Below are 21,066 nucleotides of genomic sequence, written 5' to 3'. Positions count from 1 at the left end.
TAAAACTTTCCAAAGCACCCTTAGTCCATGGCAGCTTTATAGGAAGCTGTGGCGAAGGCCTCGTCCGCTCTGCACGACATAGGAGGCAGTTTCACTGCTTTACCTGCAGTGCCCGTCGTTTTATTTTTGATAATCTTGTGCGTAACTTCAGGCGTGTCTCTTAGCACACACGGACAAATGATGATGATTAGAAGCGCGAGGAAGGCGCTCCTATTAACAGCCGGGAAAATAGGTTTCACTGTTTTACTTCCATTTACGCAGCCTCATCTGCATGCTAATTTAGAGGAAGAAGCCTGGGAAGCGTTAGAGGGGTCCTGAAATACCTTCCGCCGATGCGTGGATGTACAGGTAACCAAATAAAGCAATGTATTAGCAATCAATCTCCTCCCTCAAGAATTTTGTTAAAGCGATGAGTATTAGCTGAGAAATCGTAAATCAAAAACCGCGCATTATCGTCGCGCCGCGTTTCCTCCTCCTTTCAACTTACTCTCCGCTGTTGACAGCGAGCGAGCCTTCCCTCCCATGATGCTGCACTCCTCGGCGGTGACGTACTTCCGCTATTGCGCTGCTCACACTGCCGTCTGCTACGGGCAAGCTTTGTCGACACCATGAATCCCGCACTCCGCTCAAGGCTGGAAAAGCGAACGAAAAATCTGGCCGCATGTGCGCGGCGGCCTGGCCTTGCCCTTTCGCGGTGTACGTTGCTGCAGAACTTTGCTATCGGCGGCACGTGACTTTTTATCGGCGGCGAACTCGCAGCCGCACGGGGAGGATTGTGCGCTCGCTCCCTTGGATGCACAGCGCACTGTTTATCCAAAAAGCGCCGTATCAGATGTGGCCCCGCTGCTGCCGGGTCTTATTTTGTCGCGGTGGTAATTCCTGCCGGCGGCATGTGAAAAAGACATTTTAAACCGATACAGAACCCGTGCACAAAACGTCAGTTCAGTTTGGGGCGACGCGTGGTGGAGAGCGGCAACGTTGGCAAAACATGCTCCGCCGCGGCTCTGAGCTTTCTAGCGCTGGAGCGAGCACCATTTCTTTGACAATATTGTCACGAGTGCGTCTGCTATGAGACGGAGCCACGAAGACGACGACGACGAAAGGCTCACCCACGTGGCGCGTGCAGGAGAGTTCGTGGAACGGCTCGTGCTTTGGAACGCTGATTTGGCTGATCAGCGCTTCGTGTGACTCCACGTCTTTTTGGTGGCTTTCTTTCTACAGGCACAAGTTCGCCTAAATAAATCTCAGTTTGTCCTTGCCCCAACTTCGCCTGCTACACTTCTTGCAACGGAACAATATCAAACATCGGTTGCCCTGGCAACAAGGCACAAACCGCTCTAGAAGTCAGTTACGGTTGCGTGATCCCGGTTCAGCTTGGGGCCCCACCTCGCGGCATATGGGCACTGCAGGCATACTATACTCACTCTCATTTGGAAGTGCGAGATGCGTTTGGCATTACAGGAGGCGATGGTGTGTGTGTTGTGGACGCCTTTATTTCGCGATGAAATGCGACGTTGTGCTTTTGAGGGGGGGATAGTGCTTCCTATGGTCTGGATTATCTTTCTCGAGCGGCGTACGACTCAACCTCGCATGGGGTATGTGCAGTGTGCGTGGCTAAAAGCCATCTCGGCTTGTGCGCCAGAGTTAAGTGACTTGCTGTTCGTCCCCGCAAACCGCGCGCGAGGTGAGTGCCGAATTTACGAGGGGCAGGAGGAGGCAATCCATCGTCTGTCAATCGCGGTTCGGACTTGCAACGCATGTTGTGACGTTGTGTTCGTTCGAAACGCATCTCTGGATTGTTTGGAAGTTGAATAAAATGTATGCGTCAAACCCGGGCATTCGGCTCAGGGCGTTCTCTGCGATTGCAAGAAAGAAGTGCCACGGGGCTTCAACGCTTTCTTTATGGAACGTACTCAAGTAAGAGAATATCCATGTCGTGTTATGGCCCTGTTGCATTCAATACAAACGGTTAAGCGTTTGTTTACACTTGTTTCGTTTGTCGTAAAATGTCCAAGCACTCCGGCACTCCGCTGGCAGATCAGCCGGCGAGCCAATGCTGAGCAAGCGACTCATCTCTTTGCCGGAAGTGCGTGAAAAAGCCGCCCAATAGCAGGATGCCTACCTAGTGACGAACATCTGGGAATCGATGACGTAGACATGTGAAGATGGCGGCGTCCAAAAACACGAAGGGAAGGGTGAGAAAAAAGCGACAAACTTTGCAACAAAAGTGTGAGCTTTCCGCTGCGCGTAAAAGAGTAATACTTGGCACAGATGATGTTGACGACCCAATCTAACGATTGCACAAGTCAATTTAGTGTGCTCAAAACGCCTTTCAGGGCCCCTTTAAGAACGTAACAGTAAAAACGTTGTGCTAGAAGGGAAATCGTTTTCTTTTTTATATATGAACAAGAACAGCGATTTCGCTCTTCGATGACCAGCTACCTTCCTCCTTGACGCGCGAAGTTCAAAATCACACTCCTCCTGGATAAAAAACTTGTTCAAGCAGGTAAGCCTGGATTTCGGGCAATCGCGAATAACCGCAAATGACTAGCATATCTACGTTGTTGAAATTAATTGTCCGACCAGAGTAGCAGTTTGGTATTGAAGTTAACTGCTCAAAGTGAGCTATCATTTTTCGTATAATTCCAATAGCCTGCCGTTCTGCTAGTGTCTAAATTGGATGGTTCCTCGAAATGCTATCGTTATTTTTCCTGACTTCAATATCCTTTCCTCAAAATTGCGTGGAAACTACTGTTTTTTTTTCTTTAAATGTCTGCGTAAGCAGAGCGTTGCCTTTACGGCGCGACACGCGAAGAATGAGAAGGGATGGCAATGCAGGAGAAGGAGGATGTGGATGAAAGGAGGATGTAAGAAATGGCTGAGTGTCAGGGCAGACGTACGCAAGGAACGCGCACAATGTACGCGGCGTATACGTCTCGCTTCGATGCGACAGAAGTGCCCCACTCGATGCCGTCGGCGAGGATGTTTCGAAACGCAATTATGGCCGCCATCAGTGACACGTGAAAACATTGCCTGTGTAGTGTCGGCGCCGGACAAAGCACGGAAGCATTACAGTGAGCGTAAAGAAGGGCACTTCTCCTTAGGCCTGTCGTCGCTCCGAAAGACAGAAAGGCGTTGACCTTAACGGACAGGGCTTTTGATATATTGGGCCAATGCTGGAACAAGAGACCTCTTTGTCAAAGCCCCTGTGTGACGAAGCCCTGTAGAGGCGAACGGTTGCCATCGATCCGCCCCCTGACGGGTAAAAGAGAAACACTGACAGGGCGCAGCCATTTGTACGAGCTGCCAAATCCACGTCTGAATATTCGCGCAGGGAGCGAGAGCTCGGCGTGGCAGTTCTTCTTGCCAAAATGACGTTGGTGTTCTCATATGCTTCCCGAGCCTCCTGGCCCCTGTGGATCAGCCGAAGTCTGTCTTCCAGGGCAGGAATGGACAGCAAGATCTCCCATAGCTCATTCTCTATGCTGTCGGAGCCAACAAGAATTGGGTGGAACTTAAGTTCTGTGCATTCTCCGATGGTGTCATTTAGTGTGCCTGGTTTTGAGCACGGGGGTATTCTTTGCGTATCTAATTGGAAACATGTGGTTTAGGAGTAGGGGGTGTGGTAGAGTGGCTGCCTGTATCTGTCGATATATTGATTGTTTTTCCCTTGGTAGTTTAGGACGAGGGTGCGGAAGGCTTCCTCTATTCTCCCTGTATAATTTGATGATTTCTGCATGTTTCGTTTTTGGGTGCATCCCTTCATCCATTTCCTCTGTGGCCCTTAGCTTTAAGTCTCGGGCCTTTCGATGGGCAAAGGAATGTGCAGGGACACAAATAAGTTCAATTCTTGTTTCTGGGGGTATCCCGCTTATCAGGACTTTGCGGCCCTTTCTGAGATCCATCCTGTTCTGTAGCTGTTGTACGATTTCTTCTAGTCCCTGAGAATTGTGGCTGTACCAGGTTGCCTTAGTGCCAGTGCTATGGCGGCCCCTTCGGCAGACGAGGATGAAATCGATGACGACAATTGCTATTGAATAAAACCATGTCCATACTTTAATGGTCTTTGCTTTACAGTGCCACCCAAAACGGCTTTGCACTGCTGGGTTCCGGCTGCTCCCTCTCCCCTGGGATTCGTTGTCAGTATGAGAAGCTAGATCGACCCCCATCTCTGCTGTCTCCCAAGCCTTGCACCCCTAGTCCAAGTTGCGCCAATTTTTTATCTAAACAAATTTCGTCAGCAACGAAAAGGTAAGTGTAAGTAAAGCAGTGCACTACGCCCCGAATGATAATTATTTCGTTAGTTTTTAGAACGTTCCCATTTACCATCTTGGGGCCTCTTATAATTTTGCTCCTTAAAGGAGCCATGAAGACCAAACACAAGTTTCGGTGATTCAAAAGATTGCCTCCATAGAATCAAACTTACACCCCCTTTAACGTAAACTTCGCTCAAATAAGCGATATAATTACGAAAAATTCCCCCGCATTTCCCCGAGGGGGAGAATGTGAAAGTGCGAATGCACGGTTGTCGGCCCGCTTGCGGCGCTTGCGGCGCTTGCGCTCGGCCCCCGTAGCCCACCACCTCGCCGCCTTCTCTTCCATCTCTTCCATCGGGTTTGTAGTATCACGTGTACACCACGCAGTTATCAAGCCGCTATAACGCCGCTGAGTCGCCAACGCACGCCGCTGACGACGTAGTTTGAATGCGTTAAAGATATAAGGCGCGTATAACACTGATATCACCGTCGCGTCCGTGGCTTGGTCGGTAGCGCGTCGCGCTGCGGCCGCAAAGTCCTCGGATCGAAACCTGGCACCGGATGCTGTTTCTTTTTTAAATATAGAGGAGCACTGCGGACGCCGACGCCGCCGCCGCCGCCGGCGGTGGATGGTTTGGGGTCGCTTATAAAGTGCATTCGCACTTAAAAAAGGAATGGCCATGCGACCCACTAGCTCATTTCTCGCAACAGAACCTATTATATCTTCGTCTAAGCAGGGGTGAGACCGGCAGGCAACCCACGGTGGCTATATGCAACACATGTTTATTTGGTCACACAACTAACAGTTTAACAAAAGGAAGGAAAAGGGCGGTTGCTTATATACATGCTCGAGCCACTATCACACCGAGCATTGACGTCACGAAGCACAACAGTCCGGTTCCGGGTCACCGCTGATAGCGAAGCGCGTCGTCGCCAGCATCACGATGCACAAACCCGATAACACAACACTCCTCTCCCCTCACGAGGTTTCGTCTCACGGCACGTAACGGTCTGGCGGTCGCCTCAACCGGGTAGAACGTCGAAGCTGCGGTGTTGATTGTCCCGAGGGGTCACCGTTATCGGGACCACTGTCGAGCGTCGGACCGCTGTCGTGTAGAAGGCCCGGAGAAGGCTCGGTAGAAGGCCCTGCCGATTCAGCTGCTGGTGACGTCAAGTTCAATGCTGGTTGGTCCTGATCGTTGAGCCGAGTAGGCGTGCTGGTCGAGGTTGGCTTTTTAGTGTCCCTGAAGAGCGGACCCTTGTTTTCCCCTCTCGGCCCGTCCAGTACTGTTCCCGCCGCCTAAGCCAGCTCCGGTTCTCCTGAAATGTACGCAGTCGCAGGTTATCAGCGTGAACGTATCGGTCCTCGTCTCCGACGCGAACAATGTACGTGCATGCGCTGCACCGCTGAGCAATTGCACCCAACAGCCATTTGTCGTCGTCCGGCCGGAGTCCTTTTACCAAAACCTGGTCGCCTTCCCTAAAGTCTCTCCATGGCCCTCGTTTCTGGTCTGCGTGGAGCTTCGCCGGCTCCCCCCTTTCGCGCATGCGTTGTTCCATTTCAGGGTGTAGCAGACTCAGCCTGGTTCTTGGCTGCCACGACAAGAAGAGCTGGGCCGGTGTCTCACCAGTGGTGCTGGACGGGGTGTTGCGATAACTGAAGAGAAATTGGTCTATGCGATGTTGTATGGACTTCTTGTCTCCTTTTCTTTCTTCGTCTAGTATCTGTTTAAACAAGTCCTTCTTGACGGTCTGAACGCACCGTTCGGCGCTACCATTCGAAGCTGGGTGATAGGGAGGAGATTTGGAATGACGAATTCCATTCTTGCTCAGGAATGTTCCGAAGTGCTGCGATGTGAATTGGGGCCCGTTGTCGGTCACGATCTCCTCTGGTAGTCCGTAGGCCGCAAAAACACCTCGCAATTTCTCTACCGTCTTTTCACTTGTTGTTGTCATGACAAACACCTCAACCCACTTCGAATGAGCGTCCATTAGGACCAAAAAGAAATGCTGGTCCCTTTGCGCAAAATCTAGATGAACTCGCTGCCATCTACGCGTTGGCCAGCCCCATGACATTAGTGGCACTCTAGCTGCCGCATTCTGTGACAACTGACAAGTGATGCACTCTTTCACCGCTTGCTCTATGTCTAGCGTTAAGCGAGGCCACCAGACATGACTCCTTGACAGCATTTTCATTCGAGTCATCCCTGGGTGACCTTCGTGCAGCATTTCTAGAACCTTCTGTCGCAACGAAGCGGGTATAACCACGCGATTGCCCCATGTTACGCACTCTTGGTCTACCGACAGTTCGTTCCAGCGAACGAAGTATGGTGAAAGATCGTCGTCCGACACATGCGCAGGCCACCCGTTCTGCGTAAAAAACAACACTTTGGACAGCAATCGATCTTTACGCGTTTCCGATCTGATTTTCCTTGCCGACAATGGAGCCTCGTCCAGCACCGAAAAGAAATAAACGCCCTCCGACTCCTCTGCTTTGTCTCGGAGCAGTAGCCGTGAAAGGGCATCGGCATTTTGGATTTCGCTTGCCTTTCGGTAGACCCATCGGTAGTCATACGCTGCAAGGATTAAAGCCCACCGCTGTATTCGTGCTGCTGCCATTGTAGGCATTGGCTTGCCATGCCCGAAAATTCCAACCAGGGGTTGGTGATCTGAATAAACGGAAACTTTTCGACCAAACAAAAATTTGTGGAACTTCTTTAGACCGAAAATAACTGCAAGAGCCTCTTTCTCCAGGTGGGCGTAGCCCTGCTCTGCCTGACTTAGTGTCCTCGATGCGAACGCTATCGGTCTTTCGACCCCCGCGATTTTATGGAATAAGATCGCCCCTAGTCCATATGCCGAGGCGTCGCATACCATACCCAGTTCCTGATCCGGATTGTAGTATGTTAGTACTCTGGGATGCATAAGCCAATCCTTAGATCTCTTAAAAGTATCGGCCACCCTGTTCGTCCATTGCCACTGAACATTTTCGCCCAACAACTCGTACAATGGTTTCAGCTCTGCTGACATGTTCGGAACGAATTTGGCATAAAAATTGAGCATGCCCAAATATGCTCGAAGCTCCTGTTTGTTCTTGGGTGTCGGCGCGTCTTTGATAGCGCGCACCTTATCCTCGGATGGCCGAATGCCATTTGCGTCCAGCACGTGACCCAGATACGCCACCGATGTTTCGAAAAACTTGCACTTTTCTTTGCGCAGTTTAATGCCTCGTTTCTTGAACCTTGTCAGCACGATTTCCACCTTTTCCCAACACTCCTCAAAACTTTTCCGGCAATCAACACATCATCCAGGTAGCAGGCAACTTTATCTAGGCCTCCTAGAACATCGTCCATGACTGCCTGAAATATCGAGGGTGCACTGGTTATCCCATACGGTAGGCGCGTAAACTTAAACAGCCCCATGTGCGTATTTATCGTGAGCAAAGACTGCGAGTCAGGGTGCAACTGCAGCTGCTGATACGCGGTTGAAAGGTCAAGCACAGTGAAATATTTGCACCCATGCAAGGCTACAAACAAATCTTCCATGACTGGCAGCGGATAATGATCGGTGCGCAAGCAGGGATTCACCGTCATTCTGTAGTCTCCGCGAATCCTGACCGTGTTGTCTCCTTTTGGAACCACCACCAGCGGCGTGGCCCAGTCACTTTTTAGGACGGGAACAATCACCCCTGCGTTCTGCCAGGCCCTCAATTGTTGGGAAACGGGATCTCGGAGTGAGAAGGGCACCGGTCGAGGTTTACAAAAGACCGGTGCCATCCTTCAGCAACAAGCTTACTTGACAATCCGTTATCTGTCCGAGCTCTGGTTCAAACACTTCCGAGAACCTTTCAAGCAAGCTAGCTACTCGATCGACCTCACCCCACACACACTCGACCAATCCAATTTAGGAGATTCCAACCAGTCTCGCCCTAGCAACGCAGTCTCACTCTTTTGCAACGTACGGACAACGATCAGAGGCAGCGTCGCTGTCTGGTTGTTGTGCTCTACCGGCATCATCAGCTTGCCCAGAACCGCTAACGGCGTTCCCCCATAGGCTTTTAGCTTTATGCTACACGGCAACAACGGTCGCCCGGCCCAGTGTCGCTGATAGAGAGTCTCGGGGACGATAGAAACAGACGCGCCCGTATCTATCTGCATCGGCACATTACGACCCCCGACCCGTACGTTTACAGTATAGTTTCGGACACTCTCATTACACGAAAATACATTCTGTAGCAAAATATTGTCCTCACCACTACTGTCCTCCGCATAGTGCGCGGTGCTGGCGGACGACCGGCACGCTCTTGCCAAGTGGCCCACTCGTTTGCAGGTGCGGCAGCGGTATTTCCTGAACGGGCACCTTTCGTCGATGTGGGAGGTGGCTCCGCAGCGGTAGCAAGCCCAACCGGTTGTTTCTTTCGCTGCTCTGGCTCCCATGTAGTCTCCACGCGGCTGTCCCGACCTTGAACTCAGAGCTTGTCGTTGTACGGCGTGGACACCCAGTTCTTGCCCCTCCGGCTGGAATTTCTTCGTCTCGGAACGGGCTAGTTCGCACGCCTCTGCAAACGTCAGTGTGGCCCTCTTCAGAAGCTCTGCTTGCGTTATCTCGTCTTTCAGCCCTGCAACGAAACGGTGCCGCAAAGCTTCATCCAAAAATGCCCCGAAATTGCAGGAGGCAGCCAGACTCTTCAATTCCAACGCAAAGCCCGCCACCGGTTCTGTGTCCTGTTAAATCCGGCGGTTGAATCGGAACCGTTCAGCTATGACCATGGGTTCCGAAGCATAATGCTTCTTGAGGGCTTGAATTAGTTGCACATATTCTTTCTCCTCGGGCTTCGCGGGAGCTAGTAGATTTTTAAGCGTGCGATAGGTTTTCTTCCCAATAGCGGTAACCAACACCGAAACTTTGAGGTCGTCGCTCACCTGGGTCGCCCGAAGGAAGTGCTCGAACCGCTCGATGTACGATTCGAAATCCTCGTCTCCGTCCTCGAGGAAGGGTTCGAACTTGCCAGCCGCTGCCATGTTGAAGTCCTCCGCTCCCAAAAGGGCCGGGGCGTCTGTCGCAGTGCGGATTCACCCGGATCCCATCCTCGTCGCCACTATTATATCTTCGTCTAAGCAGGGGTGAGACCGGCAGGCAACCCACGGTGGCTAAATGCAACACATGTTTATTTGGTCACACAACTAACAGTTTAACAAAAGGAAGGAAAAGGGCGGTTGCTTATATACATGCTCGAGCCACTATCACACCGAGCATTGACGTCACGAAGCACAACAGTCCGGTTCCGGGTCACCGCTGATAGCGAAGCGCGTCGTCGCCAGCACCACGATGCACAAACTCGATAACACAACAGAACCTATGATGTCATACCAGCCAGATCTACGATTGGCGGAGGCCGACAAAACTAGACGCACATTAGGCAGAGTTTATAAGCTTACCGAAGGAGCTATTTGCGCTTAAATTTTACGCACACTCTTGTTCTATCAGCAAGAATGGTGGTATAAGGACTTGAAGACGAAAGTACACGTAAACATAGAAGTACCGATGCGTACTGCTGTTGGTACTGCGCGCACTATGCTTGGTTTAGCTGCACAGAACTGCGGGGCTTTGGGGTTGTCTCTGACGGCACTGGCCGATTGACGCAAGGAACGGTCTCTTACTTGACCACATTTGTCGAGCGGCCACCATGTTACACGAAACGATTATCTTCTCCCAGAACAAAAACAAGCCAGGCTTAAATACGGTCAAAAACAAACCAAAGGCAGAAAACGGCTTGCAGCGGTATGGTGGCGCCATCTAGGTTCACTAACGGTAAACAAGGCTTCGGAATCCGCTGCAAAGCGGTCGGTTCCAGTGATGTCATTGCGGACCACGAAAACACACGATTTAGCGGGAAAATCAAAATTTTAACATAAATGGATTGATTTCTCAGTGGATAAAGCATCGTTTGTATTCGGACAAGCGCTGGGGGCACTATAAAACGCGAAATCTTTTGAATAAAACAAACTTGTATTTTGTCTCCATGACCCCTTTAAGCCCCCTGTTTAATATTACGCTCTCTTTGCGAAGTGAGGGCTTTCGGCAGTACAGAATTAAATTTAGTTCTTATATGGACAAGTGCGGACTAAAACGATAGCAGGCCATAGACTGACGCAACGCACTAAGGAGCCCATCACTGAAGAATAGCGAGCTAGGCCCAGTATACGGGAAATATATGTGGCTCCTAGTCTCAAAATGGTTGCTCATATACATTCAACGCCCTAAGCACACGATGCACGAAACAGCGTAGGTGCATGGCATAAATCAACCAAACTAAAGAAAAACCGCTTTGTCGTGGCAAGACGGTATACCGCCGCAGCGAGTGCAGGTTCAGGAACCGTTTCGCAATCTGTCGGATAAGCACTTTCCCCTGCTTACTTCAAAAGGGTTCTGAAAAATAGGCCGCGTTCCAGCTTCGCGCAGAATGTTTTGTCCTTGCTAAATGCACAACCCTGCCTACTCGAGGGGCGTTTAGGGACATGCCAACCCGCTCGCGGCTGCTGTTGTTCTATAGCATCTCTGCAATGGCCTAAAAGGGAGTTTTTCCATAGAAACAAAAAAAGCACAGTGGCTGAATCTGTGCAGATGCTCCGTGATATTACTTTTCAAATGTCAATTAGGGCGGCTGCAGCAGCAATTCTGGAATGGTGCAACTCGAGAAGCGACGGAGCACGGACCCGTCGTACGGTAACGCTGCTGTCTATTATCCCTGTTATTGCGGCCCTTATCACCGGCGTTTTGTTGTGGATTTCTCAATGCTGGCATTGCCGCGTCACCGCACATCCCGTGCCTGTGACGTAGATTCTTTTTACAAAACAGCAAGAAAAGGAAGCTGTAATGAGCGTCTCTGACTTTTGTGTGTTTTAGGAAACTGCAACCACGGTATTCAAACGATAAAATGTGAACGCGTTTGCACAACGCCCAGGAGTTTCGTTTATAGTATAAAATATATTAGCAAGGCTGGGGAATAGGTTTTATGTGTGCGGTGAAAGAAGTATTTGGGTTTTCACGCTTGAAACAAAAATTCACGAGGATGGCTTGGTGGACTGTTTAGTGATTCATATTAACAGGGTCACCAGCGCACGCAGACAGGGGACACGGAAGGAAGAAACGACCGGAGAAGGCGCTGATTTTTTTCTTCAGAGTTCTGGGAGCCCACTACACCGTAATTGTCAATGGCATTTTGAACGCAAGTTAAAAGCTCTTTCAAAGGAAGTGGATAAAAAAGGTCATGAAGACAAAATACAAATTGGAATTATTAGTAAGACTGCTTAGTCCCGATAACAATGATACCAATATCATCGCAATCTTCGAACAAATAACGGAGATATTTAAGAAAACGTGTGAAGCCGTGGCGACCCCCTAGCCAATTTCCCGCAACTTTTCTATGACGTCACGGAACCTTGTTTGTGCGATTGGCAGCCGCCTAACTGACCTGTCGCGGCGACACATGACTGGACGTCTGTAATGGGGCCTCTGGTTTCATTGGACCGCATCACTTGAATGCTAACGTGCAGTTAACACACTGAAAATTATATTTTATTGTTGGCCAGTATGACGTCATTCTTGCTCATAACACGTCACTGTGGCGCAAAATTTGAAAGTTTTTAAATACTTCTTGCTTTTTTTTTTCGCTAAAAAACATCTTTTGTGCCTCTAATTGAGCTGAGTGAGATACTGAATCCTAGTTCTTTCAAATTAAATGAAGTTGTATTTTCTCTTCATGGCTGCTTCAATATCAACAGAAAAAGCTATAAGAACTTCGGCGTTGGCTTTTAAAAATTCTACTACTTCATGGGACTTCTTGACCATGAAGGGATCATCAACCGTTAAAATCTTTAGTTTTTGCTGCAAGAACAGCGCAAGGAGCTTTTACCACGCCCCGGCCGTTCTCAGAGACAATGGCACGAAACGGGAAGTCTGGTTTGTTGGTTCTTGCTGAAAGGAATACCTTGAGGCTTAAGTCGGGTTCAGACTGTTGTCACAACTATCGTAAGATCTCTAAATAATGACGTCATTTGACGGCTCAGCCAACCGAACTGCATGAAGCACCTTTTTGTTACGTCCATAGCGCACGATGTGGCTGTTACGTCGGTAGTCTGAACATAGCCTTATGCGCAGCGCCTTGTCCCGTCGTTCCTTCCTTCCGTGTCCCTGTCTGCGTGCACTGGTAACCCTGTTAATATGAATCAAAAAGTCATTGTTTGTATAAATGAAGCGACAGCGCACTAGGGACTTAAATGGGGGACAGTATCTGTGACGAGCCGTACGGCAAAGGCTAACTGGCCCGCCCGCTTCAGAAAAATGGCCTTTCTTGACAGTATGCGTGTTCCCTTCGTAGCAGGCTTATTGAAACACCAGCGACGACGTTGGGTGCCGTTTCCTAGAGCAAACACTGTCACAAACTACGCTTGCACATTTCTGCGTGCGCGACCACCATAAGCCCTGTGTCGACAGCGCAGCCACACATGGTCTGCGGGTCCCAATGTGGAAGTGCTGACGATTGAGACTTCCAGTGGATCAATTGAGAGCTCCAAGAGCAGCAAGATACCGATCTACACATTGTATTTAAAAAATGCCGCGCGTTAAGTGCGTGTATACGTCACGAATTTAATAAAAAAAATTCTGAAATTGAAATTACAAATGAAAATCGCGTAATCAATCGTAATCAATCGTATACGCTTTGAAATTAATTACTGCGGCACGATCAAGGCGTTAGAGGAGACATACGCTGCACAAGGAGAGAAACTACGTAAGCAGGAAGCCATCTATAGGTATGCGCTACACCCTACATTGCCTCACAAGGTCGTCTTCATCCCACTTCTCCGCATTTGTCAATCCAAGTGGCCTAGTTTGCAAATTCGACGAATGAGGGGCCGAGTATTCAATTTGAGTGAAAGAGGGCATCTGCCCAGGGACAATGCCCAATGCATGACGCCATTCGCGCTTTGCGTGTTATCCCTGCGCACATGCCCTTTTTAAGTCAAATAAAAAGTTGGGCTTTGTTATTCGCCGAATTTAAACACTTGGACTCCTCAATTGGTCTATGTAGAACCAATTGAGGAGTCTAAGTGTTTGACGTTGTGTAGAACGCTGTGGTAAGACGCCCTTCGGGGGCTTCTTAGAGTGTCCTCTCCTCTTCGTAGAAATATCCTCTGTGGATCCTGAGAAGGTACCGCACTCTCCTCTCCATTCGCGCGTGCACAGCTGCAGCTCTTAGTATGGCCCCTTATCGAGCGGCATTACGTAGTTCCGAAGTAGTACTTTACGTAGTTCCGAAGTAGGGCAGCGGCGAGGTAGCAGACGACGCGCTGCGAACGCATTTGCCCGCAGCGCCACAACGCGTTGCCTACCAACTCGTTCTTTTATCTCACGCGAATTTCCCTCGGTTGCCGTGACTGAAAGGCCTGACGCTCCGATGAAAACGAGCATGCCTACCAACGCTCTTGTGTGGTCGTGAGAAATTCCTTTGCTCTGTGACCCCCACCGACAGGCTTCGCACGCGGCCGGTGTGATTTTAAGAGGTGGCGCTCCCAACGCTTTTGCGCTAGAACATAATTGCGTGGCACGGGACACGGGATCACGAAAGGGGTAGGCAGCACGGAAGGGGAAACAGATGATCCGCACAGTGGGTGCTCACCAAAAAAAAAAAAAAGTCAGACGGGTGGCTGTAAGTGAAGCCGGTATCGCATTGCAGGAACATCCAGAGACTGCGTCGTACAGGCATCGCCTCTGTAATACTGTGGCAGGCAGCGGCATTTCTCGCATATGCATAGCCGTGAAATTCGGTAGGCAATCGATCATGCCTTCCTCAGAGTTCCAGCCCCACTGAGGTAAGCGGAAGATGGCGAAGCGATGACGAGAGAAATGCACAAGTTACCAGCGGAAAAAAAAAATGGACGCAAATTGAGCTCATTCTTTTTAGGCTTCTCGCCACTCGGTAGTCCAAGTTTTTAACAGAGGTGGTGAAAGCTGTCAAAAATCAAGCAGCGCCGGGTGTGTCGCGAAGAGTGTTGCTCGCTGCATGGCTCTTTCGTCGGTGCAAGTCGTCACCCTGACTTCTTCAGAGGCGAAGTGTGCTGACTTCGAGATCCTCCCGGGATTCGAGCCGGATTTCAAAATCATTGTTTTATGATATTGAGCTGAAACTAAATAGCCCGGAAAACGTGAATAGGATAAATCCGTTTCCAGTGTCTGTCGTATAGTTTTGACAAACGATTATCCGGGGCTAGGAAGGAGGAATAGATATTAATCCAGCTGTGGTAGCACTGCTGGGGACCATTTTACTCTATCAATGTGCCTCTGGACCACGATCATCAAGAAGCTGCGCAGCTGTCAGCAGCACACAGAGGTCGGCGCTGAAAAACCAGTCGCCCGCAGACTTGAACAACCGGCTAGTTGTAGCACAACATAGACGACATTGAAATAATGGACATTTAAAGGAAGCTTTCTGGGAATTATTGCCGCTTTTCGTCCCCAGTTGTTATTTCTATACCAGTCGAAGCTCCTTTCTTTTGCTTTTAGTTCGGTTCCCATTTGCAACGAGGCTATCAAGACTCCGGCACACGTACTTGTGGCTGACAAGGCCATCAAATAAGACTGCTAAGCGCGAAGCAAGTGAGAAGACAAGCTATCTTCAGTTCCTTTTGCAAAAAGATGATGAGGACAGGATAACTTCCGCGTCGAGCCAATCGTGCAACCAAAGCAGCTTGCAGTCCGTAGCCATGCAGCCATCGGAGCGGGTAGGCGGCTAACTCTGCTTGAATTCCCTGCGTCACCATCCCGAGCTTTCACTCGGGCCCACCCTGCGAAAGCTATAATTAATTTAGAGACAAATGACTGAAATGTGTACTGCCGCTTTAAGCTGCCTGTCATATAGCTTTCCTCAGATACATCTGTCCCAAAGACATGAAGGGAAGTTTCGGAATAATTAATCCTGATTGCGCTTACGTGAAACGTGTCAAATTTTGTCTCGGGCTCTACATGATGCATTTTAAGTCAGCAGAGGTCAGGACAGTTTCTTCAATGCATGCAGCTCCACCGGAAATGAGAGCATGCACTCGGGACTGAGCGATAAATGGCGCATATTCATGTCCCTAACAGCGAAAGTACACGTTTGAAAATAGCGTCGCCCCTTGGGATCGCGAACCAGGTCCGTGATCTGTGTACGCCAGCTCGCCTCCTGCGCATAGTATACAAAATAATTAATACTGAATTTCCGGCAATAAGTTCAATGTGTTTTCCTAAGTGATTAGGTCCCTCTCAGTTCACATTTTTAAAGGATTTTTGTCCGGTTACCGTGTTCTCGTGTACCCGTTCATGGTACCTCAAGGACATGCTCCCTGTTTTACAGCCACACCTTCCCGATATTACTCCCAATACCGACGGACAGCCCGAATGTCGTCTTGAAGTGATTAGCAAAAAAAGACGGCAAAGAAGTTGCCTCCTTTTTACTTCGCACTCCCCCTTGAGTATCATTTCTGCCTGTAGGTTGTGATGCTCCAGCACGTCTTCTACCCGTTGGAAGCTTGCCAAGTTTCCGAGAACATTTACTGAGCAAGGTTGCACCGTTTGTGTTTCCTCTTTTGTAACTAAGCCACTGCGGGTGGCTTCGCCTCCTAAAAGCTAAGTCAATCGTCTTCAAGCTAATTATCGCCCCGAATCTTGTTTCTGGCAGGACGTTCGAAAGTTTCGCTTCACAAACGTCTGCTTCTCTTGTCCCCTTCTTTACCGTAAAACGTAGAAGGCCAACAGAGGATCTCTGCCACTTCTACCGGCTTGCAGCTCGGGCTGTTACCCGCTCCATCGATCTCTGCCGCAAACATGCTTAGAATTCCCGATCAGTTCTGCGGCGAACGAGGAGGCTGCTTCTTGAAAAGACAGCCCCCACGGGTTTCCACTGCTCGGTTTCAGCCGCGAAAACACGAAAAGGACTACGAGCTCTGAAGTGTGGCCGGGGTCCTTCAAAGGCCGCCGCCAGAGCTGAACGCCGGAGGCCGTAAGGCGCACCTGGTGTTCCTTCTTTTTAGGGGCACCACTAATAGCTGCACCAAAGAGCGCTGCCGTCGTAGGAAATTGTAAATGCGCCGTGAGATACAGCCAGCGTTTCCCAGTCGATCGTACTTGAGATAAACTAGGCCAGCAAAAACATCAGGGCGGCAGACCGATGTTTGAATCAGAAGAAGCAGCAGGGGTAACCTTTTTTCCGGACGGGAACTTAGTTGGCTATGGTAGGGCTCTGCACACATATCTAGCTAGCTCCAGAGTACCGGCTGACCGAAAGGCGCAAGCCTTATCACAACCATGCGTGAAGAGCGTTCTCTGTTTCTCGGAGTCTTACGTCGCGCAGTCAGGCCCACGTCGCGCTATTCTCTGTGGCGCCTGTCCGTTCGCTGTCATTCTCCTCCTCCATGTTACGCCTTACTGCATCACATTCCCACGACATTATAATGGTCACCTAATTGTCCTGCATGTGCATGCCATTTCCCTGCTGATGCCCCATCGCACACCTCAGAAAAGCATGCCATTCAGGCTCCTTTCCCTCAATCCCCTCAGCGGAGCTCTGGAAGAACGTGCTGTGCAGCTTGGAGATGTAGACTGAGAAGTCTCGCGGAACGAGCTGCACAGCACGTTCTCCCAGAGCTCCGCTCCCAGAACCGTCTCTCTCTCTCTCTCTCTCTCTCTCTCTCTCTCTCTCTCTCTCTCTCTCTCTCTCTCTCTCTCTCTCTCTCTCTCTCTCTCTCTCTCTCTCTCTCTCTCTCTCTCTCTCTCTCTCTCTCTCTCTCTCTCTCTCTCTCTCTCTCTCTCTCCTCGCTCTCTCGCTCTCTCGCTCTCGCTCTCTCGCTCTCGCTCTCGCTCTCGCTCTCGCTCTCTCAACACCCCGGGAAGTATCGTCGGCCAAATGCTCACCTCATTTTGCTCAGATAGGCAAGTATCGCACTGGTCAAATATAAGCGCATGCAAGTAGTGAGCATGTACGCCACTTCGCTATACGTAACACTTCCCCGTGTTCCGAATTTGTTTGAAACCGAGTTGTGTTCAAGAGACTTAAATAAGGCATCTCAAATGAGGGGTGGCTGTTTCGTTTTGTTATTATCCGACTCTAACAAAATGCTGCTTTTACGGCATAAGTTACCCCAGCCCTCTGAATACGGGGTGAGAACATTCTACGTTAAAGCTGGGTGTTCCTTTGTCATCAAATGACCCCTTACCACCCCCCCTCCCCTGCACGCACTCACCGCCACGACAACCAAAGAATAAATAAAGAGGCAGACGTTCCATCGCCCGGCCAGTGCCTTGGGTAAGTGTATGTTCAGAGCATTGCGAGAAGTAAGAAGAGAGAGCGCTGTACGCGATCTATCCTAACGAGTTTAGCCGAATCAGCCGACTCCACCGTCATCGTAGAAGGGCAGCCAAAGGCAATGTAGGACAGTATACAGGCGCACTTTCCTTTTTTTTCGCAGTCGTCAGTTACTTCGCAAAAGAACATACATTCGGGATGTCCTAACCCCCAAGAGAATATCCGAACAAGGTTGCACTATAACTTGAAAGAACAAGCGCGTAGGGGGGATAGCGTATGCATTCAAGCGAAAGGGCGCCTTCTGGTGACACGGGGGCAGAAATCCAGGATTGCCTTCGGCGATGACGATCACTGGAAGCCGCGATAAGTGTTAGTCTGCCGTAAGAATAAGAGCGCATAGAGGGGCGGGTGAAGATCAGGGGGGGGGGGGCAGTTGCATTACCAGACCAGAGGCAGAATTTTGAGTTTTGTTCGTTTCATGTCCGGTCAAAATTGTTCACTTCGACCAAGGACTGATTGGCTGAGCGCAGGCGAAAAGTTTGGGACGAAGACAAGCGAGGTGGGGCGCTGGTTTCTGTGAGGTAGTGGTGGTCAAATACCTCGGAACTGTAACTACGCCACGCCTTCAGGCGGCTGCGAAACGGACATTTCTTGAAACGGGGGCAACGTAGAATTCGGGCCGAGGAATTACTTCTGGCTTCTCAATGAAATCGGGGCTGCCTTACAGCAGGCAGGATCTAGGCAGTTCTAGCTCGCCGCTGCGATGCAAATCTACTTGGGTGAGGTCACATAATTTTATCGCATCGCAAACGCCAACACACCGCCCACCAAGCCTAAGACGAGACGCATGCGCAACCAATGGGTTGTTGCACACGCCCTATCTTTCGAACTGACTACAGAGTTCTTTTTTTAAAGCAAAGCTTTTTGCCCTGACCCCCCAATGATAATGTCGTGACCGCTGGTGTCAGCACAAAACTTTCGCGAACAAATAAAAGAAGTTACTGGCGCCACCAAGAATCGAACCTGGATAGGATAGAGAAACGGAGCGAGAGCCCGCTGTCTTACCTACTGAGCTACGGGCCCACGCGGAGAAGGTGGGAGACAGACGGTGCACTCACCGAGCCCATCTCCCCTGCGTTCTAGCTGAATGCCACGTAATAGCGTCACACGATCTCTCGCGCCACTGTGCGCTCTGCCCATGGCGCATGTAGCTGCCGTGTGCGCGCCTTGCGCATGCGCTAAGAGTTAGTAGCTAGGAGTTATTAAAAATTATAGGAAGCTCCCACCAACGCATGGGATCTCACTTCTCTGTCTCTGACGCCGCCGCCGACGGAGGCGACGAGATCGGCGGCAGAGACGAAGAAGAAGTCAGATCGTCTAACACTGGGTTTGAGCTTCCTTTCATTTTATAAATGAAGTTTGCACTCCCGTGTTTCACCAATACAACTCAACCAACCACCATTAATGAATTATGCAATTATTTGGCCTTAGTCTCTTTGAAGTAATAAAGGGTATGGCTAAGTGCATTTCACTTGTCTCTGGCTTCACTCTTTGTAGAGCCATGTGTGTGAATTCAGGTGTCGTCGCATGGATAATCGTTGTGGATGTCGTTTGTAGGTTCGCTTTCCAACCACCTTCACAGGGTGAATTAGCGCGTATTTATTTAAATTCCAAGTCATTGTTCGAAAGTTTACCTCGATTTCACCAGGTGTTTCCACTGTTTACACGATGCAGTCAGGGAAGCGGCGCCAAGACTCCCACTTGCTTGCCTGAAGTTTTTGCCGAGGTTTATTGTACGGCACCATCTTTCTGCGTCCAAATTGATGAAGTACCAATGAGATTAGGCAGCTCATATCAGCGCAGGTAAATCAATTCTGCAATGTACCGCCCTCTTCGGCGAACGCTTTCATGCAGATGCCCAACCAGCTTTTAGCGAGGGAGCCACCCTGTTGCTTCTGGGAAATAAACGTGAATTGAATTCGATTGAATTGCAACCTCTAGGCTCTTTTTTTCCGTATTCCTATGCCCCGTGACAGGCCAAGGTCAGACTACATGCGTTGTACCTCTCCGCTCGAGGATCCCGCTATGTCGTCCTTGTGAAATCTGGCAAGAATGGCCAGTCAGCAGATGAAACCAGGAAGTTAGGGAGGACAAGGTTGGTTTGCGCCAACGGGATCACACTAATTCTCCTATCGTTGTGACGTTGCCCACGGCAGGCCACCGCCCCTGAAATCCCGGTTGGCGCGGGACTGAGGGTGGTAAAGAGGGAGCGAACAACGCACTCGTTCGTAAGTAATCCTTTTTATCGCGTGCTGGGCAGTGTAGAAGCCGGTGTAGCCGCGCCTCGTGCCTTCATATGAGAGATATGAGGCCTGCTTAGATGGCCGAGCGACTAAGAGGATACCACGTGCCACTGCGGCCCTGACATCGGCTGCACATCGGATGGTACAACCTTCTTTGAAATACGCGAGCTGAAGATGTTTTTGTGCAGGTCATACCTAGCGCAGGTTGATTAACTGGTTATTTCGAAGAAGCCGTCGGTTACCACGAAGACCACCCAAATCAGCGGTTAAACTAGAATTTCCACGCTGAGACAAAATACTGTGCTTTGTTGGGAGACCCGTATAAGCAGGGGAGACACAGGTCTATTAAATATTATTATTAAATTTTATTTAAAATATTACGTTCTGGTTCTTCCTACTGGAAGCCTCAAGCATGCACTTGGTCGTAGGACACAACAGTGCAACCAATATCTGCTCGTTTGCGACTCCAGTCGGCGAAGCGGTTTGCTGTCATGATTATGCCCAAGATCCCAAAAATGTTCGATGCTTAAATATGCCGAAGAGCACACAAAGCAGGCGTCCGGAGCTACCTTGTGTAAGCACGCTCGCACGCACGCAGGTGCTTAGACAACTGAAGCGGATCGATGCGCCAGTACGCGTAATTAGCGCGTTAGATGTGTCCGTAACTCAAAGCTTATAAAGGATCTTAAAGCCGTGTTTTAATGGTCGTCGTGGCGGTTTGAGACCACCAGCCTGAGGGTGATGTTACTGCGGTCCCCTTTCACTCGTCTGCGGCGTGCCTTCGGATGGTCTTCAGTAAAATTTTACCAGAGGAGAGCGAGCAGCCAGTCAGAGGGACAGGAATGTAATAAGCCGTGTAATCCGCCGATTTGAATTGGTCGCCACCTCCTCCAGTTTGCACCAGCGGCCGAGGTGCCGTTTGACGTTATGGGACGACCAGTGGATCGACATTTTCGGACGGCTCCTGTTTTGTCCTTAGTTTATCCTATTTGAGGATCGTGACACTAAAAAACATCTTGCGTAGGTTCTTTTAGCATCCGCATTCAGTTGTCATCCTGGTTTACGGCCTCACGCGGGCGCTTCTGGTTGTGTGTGGGTCTGACTAGTTATACTAGATAAGGTAACAGAGTAACGCTTCTGAGGCACGCAAGTTACCAATGGCGATCAT

At 50.0% G+C, this 21,066-nt stretch overlaps 1 long non-coding RNA gene and 1 pseudogene across 4 annotated transcripts in view; one reads left to right on the top strand and one right to left on the bottom strand.

Moving 5' to 3' along the window:
* The window catches only part of LOC144147127 (uncharacterized), a 442,884-nt gene that overhangs the window by 405,094 nt on the left and 16,724 nt on the right, over positions 1-21,066 (top strand). The gene's annotated exons all lie outside the window — the stretch shown is intronic.
* LOC144144582 (uncharacterized) lies at positions 5,438-9,548 on the bottom strand (annotated as a pseudogene). Its single transcript, XR_013317282.1, has 2 exons — positions 8,509-9,548; positions 5,438-5,576 (listed from the first exon to the last, which is right to left on the bottom strand). The product of XR_013317282.1 is annotated as an uncharacterized LOC144144582 (transcript).

Source organism: Haemaphysalis longicornis, unplaced genomic scaffold (assembly GCF_048455015.1).
Source record: "Haemaphysalis longicornis isolate Haplotype H1 unplaced genomic scaffold, Haemaphysalis longicornis Haplotype H1 scaffold_7, whole genome shotgun sequence".
Taxonomy (NCBI): Eukaryota; Metazoa; Arthropoda; class Arachnida; order Ixodida; family Ixodidae; genus Haemaphysalis; species Haemaphysalis longicornis.
The sequence above is the reverse complement of the archived record's forward strand: the minus strand, read 5'-3'. Positions and strand labels throughout refer to the sequence as shown.